We start from the raw sequence: 4,430 nt of genomic DNA on the forward strand, positions 1-4,430 counted from the left end.
GTTTATTAGGTGAAGTGGAGAGGAAGGTCTCCGCCCACTGCAAAACTGCATGCAAACTTTGTGAAGTCAAGTGGAAGATCTGCAAGTTGTCATCGACCCTCTGCTGGTCTGTTGGTGTATGACACTGTGGTCAGCAGTGAAAGACACAAACAGCATGACTGGAGACTGGACTTTGACATTACTGAGCACAAGGCAAGTGGTTATTCTATTTAAATGAGTGTTTACTTTAAGTTTATTTAATTCAGAAAGAGAGGAAATGCATTAAAACACTTACACTGCAGGCTATGAACTTATAGTCAGCTTTCCCATTCAATCGAAAATAGATATATATCAGTCTAAATACTCAGGGACACCCACACTAAAGTAGCCTATCTAAACAGTGTTCATAGCTTGGAACTCATTTAATTGAAGTTGCAGACTGTAACTTTGGTAAATCAATATGCTCCACAACATCTGTCCACATAAGTTCATATTTTCTGGTTAATACAGAAGTTTAGTCCAATCTCACAGTTATCATTACGACACGTGACATATAATAAGCTTTGTGCAACACAACATGGATGTTTAAGTGAGTAAAATACGTTTCTCTACAGGCTACAGATACAGAAACGACTTTCTTGTGTTCTTTTCATTTCTTTTACATTGTTTGTCATTCCCTTGAACAACAGCAGTAACCCGATAACGTATTCAAAGTGATGTAGAACGGCCTGCACTTGAACTGCGTATGTCTGCTTCTATACTGTGTGTCTGTTTTTCTTTTGTAATTCTTTTATACGTTTGAAGGGAACTCTGGTGGGAGGGCCTCATTTTGTATTGCAGCATGTGCTTACTCCAATCCAATTTCCTACCAAATGCCCAAGGAGGTGCACTGTATAGGGAACAAGGGCAGTGATGGAATCACAGAATCTTAAAGTAAAATGAGGTGCACTGCAGTAGGACACTGTAGAAAATGTAATGAGATTCCTTTTAAAAGCACAAAGAACACGATGAGACTGAAAAAAACGTCACAGACCTTATTTATTAGCTAAATCTGGGAAATTAAAAGCTGCTGTCAGTATTATTTCTCCAACAGAACAGTGAAGGTGATGTTTTTTTTTTTGTTTCAATCTTCTTTCAAAATTCCCTGGTTCAGATCTGTAAGTAACAAATACAGTGACACAAGAGTGTGCATGTCCCTATATAACTGAAATGTCATTGAAGCAATTCACCACACCATGCACAAAACATTTTTACACAGTAACTCTCTGACATTTCACTTGAGAAAAGAAGGTGGACAATTAGAAGCAGTAGGTACCAGTAAAAGCAGCATTAGCACAACACCTGTCTCGTTTTGTTTTCGGTGTTTCTTCTCTAAAGTGCAAAAGGCTCTGTTCATACTTGTTTCCAGGTTTGATTGTATCTCGAATTAGCTTGCATTAGGTTCTTAGATCCCTGAAATGTCAGTCTTTCGTGACCACAGCTATCTCCTGTTTCAGTAACATGCTCTTTCCAAACTGAAGGAAATAGTACTCCACCATGCCTGCACACATGATGCTAATTGATCTTGAAACTGAAGAGTGGCGCACTCGAGTAAACAGATTGATGCTCATCATCCCTATCAGAGGATTGAGGGTTTGTTGCACATACTGATTTACCACTGTTTAGATGAGGAAAAAGATTAGTTAGTATCAGCCCAGGTATAAACAGCTCATAGTGATGAATACTAATGATCAGTAATAAGCATAATGATGATCACAGGTCTGTGTTTATTCTGTTTGTTCAAGAGATACATATTGTAGGCCTATGTGCCCCACATAGGCAGCACGATTGTGTCTGTTATTCAGAATAAAAACAGCACATACTACCTTGTTTTCTTCTTTTTTTTTTTTTTTGGTATTTGATTTGCTTTGCACAATGCCTCTACCGGTTGCTTGCAGTGTCTGTCATTTCTGTTCTGGCAGCCATCAAAAAGTGCACGTTATCTTTGAGAGGAAGCAAGTCTAACAATCAGGCAATAGGCAAAAAAAAAAAAAAAAGAGAGTAAACAAAACCATAAGAGTGCCGAGATGAAATGTATTTCATTTTGTTTGTGGCAAGTTTTCCTATGAATACATCATCTTACCAGAGCTGAGGAAATGATTTTGTGATCCTGCCTTTATTTGTGACTACCAGTAGGTGTTGCTGTAACGCTGCTTGTGGATGCATCATTTTGAAGGGGGTGGGGTTAACAGGGGTCGGGGTGACAGGTTAAGAGACTGGGGAAGGTAGGCACAGCGAAATGGACAATAACGACAATCGGATCTGTCTTCACATGAGGCAGGTGTTTCCCATATTTCCCATTTGTCACTTCCCCAGGGTCCAGTGCACTGAGTGATGTGATGCTACTTATTCTCAGTTTTCAATTACACCCCCAATCATTACTGTTATCAACAACCACAACATGAACAGCTAAACTGCTTTCCATTACTTTCCAGATAGAACTCAAATTGAAAACCAACAGACTTACTTAAAATCTAAACAATACAAAAACACATTTTGAATATTTTACATGGTGTTGTCTATTTTCATATCTTAAGCAAACTCACAGCAGAAACGGCTTTATTTAGTGGGCTGGAACTACTCTGTCATGTCTTTTAGCAATTTCCCTGCTCCAGGTGAATAAGCATACAGCTGCACGCGGCATTATTATCTGTTGAGTTGTGTGACTGACTCAATAATGTAAATATTTCTAAAGAGAATTTATGATGGCTTTACTGCAAAAACAAAAATGTGCAGATATTTTGAGAGATAATTATTGGGGATAATCACTTTAAAGCTGTACTGTGTGTAAAACTGTATGATTGTTTGTTTATTATTTCTTTTCTTCCTACATATAACCAATGTGTGCAGCAAATGTATTTGATGGTGCTAATTCAAGAAGGCAAATCACATATTAAAATAATTTACTTCAGTCTCACTCCAATCCACTTTAACTATGGAAATCAACATGATATGTCTGACTAGCCAAGTACCTTCTGTACTGTATTGTATGAGCTATTTTACACAATGAGAAGACTTCCGTAGTAATGTTATACTTAGTGCAGAGACTGCATTAGTGAATCATTAGAGTCATGGTTCTCAAATCTGAGCTCATTAGCTGAACGGTTTGCCTATACAGTGCTCCACCATGTCTCCTCTTACATTATAAAAGTAACTATGGCCACTGTTTACATATTTAATTCAGATAATAATGCATAATAAAACAAACAATAGTAAAACCATTTACTCATCCATTCATTTTATTTTATGTACACTAGTCAATCCACTTATATACAGTATGTGCATAAGTGAATATGTGTACTCTTACTTACCTACCACTTGTCAGGTGCAATAAAGGGCGATAGATTCATGACAGCAACTTCGAATGATCAATAGAGACATCAGCTCCAATTGGCCTAGAGACTACGATTATAACTGAATATAACTATGACTCAATATTTATAGCAGAAAGTGGATTAACAATTTGAACATCGAATTCAAACAATGTAACAACAACAGGAGTTTACACTTAAAAAGTGTTATCCTGCTATTATGATTTTGCAGATAATAAATTAAGAATTTTCATGTGAAGACAACAGATTGAAGAAATTTTAATCTGTGTCTTTGAGCTGAAACACCATAAGTGTTGGTATTCACACAGTATGTTACAAACAGATCACCCTCAAAATTAAATTAGATTTTTATTAAATAAAAAATATTAATATTAACAGTTTAGGTTTAGAGTTGAGCTTCTTCGCCTCCACTGCCCTGTCCTCCCTAGTGCCTGGTGTGTGTTGTCCCTGCCAAGATCTGAAACATTATCACAACAGGATGTGGGCTGGGATAACACTGAGAGTGCTTCCTCTGCAGTGCTGGTCACCTGGGAGATTCTTCAATTATCATCGCATTTTAATGTAACTTCTGAGTCTGAACTCTGTGGGAACTCAAAACAACCAAAGAGAGGGGGCAATACTGGACATTAGACTTGTGGGAAAATGCTGAATGGATTCTCATTGCCTTTAAAGTGGTTTTGTATGATTAATATGTAAGGAATTAAAATCCTGGCAAATGCACCAAGATATTATACTTTGAAGATTGATACTAATCTTTACAATTAAGAAAGCACAAAATACAAGCTGACCTCAGTCGGCATCAGCTGAAATTACAGATTCCAAGTTGTTGTGGGGGTGTACATGTACACTGTTAACCTGTGCCTGGAGCTGAACTGACTGTATGAATGTTTTTTAGATGCCTGTTTTGTTTGTTAATAGCTTTATAGCCTGTTAAGGTTTAGAGTGGTTTTATGATGCCTGTCCACAATGAGAAAATCTACTTTCTAGAAAATCACACATTTAAATCTGATATTCATTTACTGCCCTTGACCATGGGAATAATAATAATAATAAGCTTTCCTGAAACATGTTCACCTTGAG

The sequence above is a fragment of the Anabas testudineus genome, chromosome 3 (genome assembly GCF_900324465.2).
Source record: "Anabas testudineus chromosome 3, fAnaTes1.2, whole genome shotgun sequence".
NCBI lineage: Eukaryota > Metazoa > Chordata > Actinopteri > Anabantiformes > Anabantidae > Anabas > Anabas testudineus.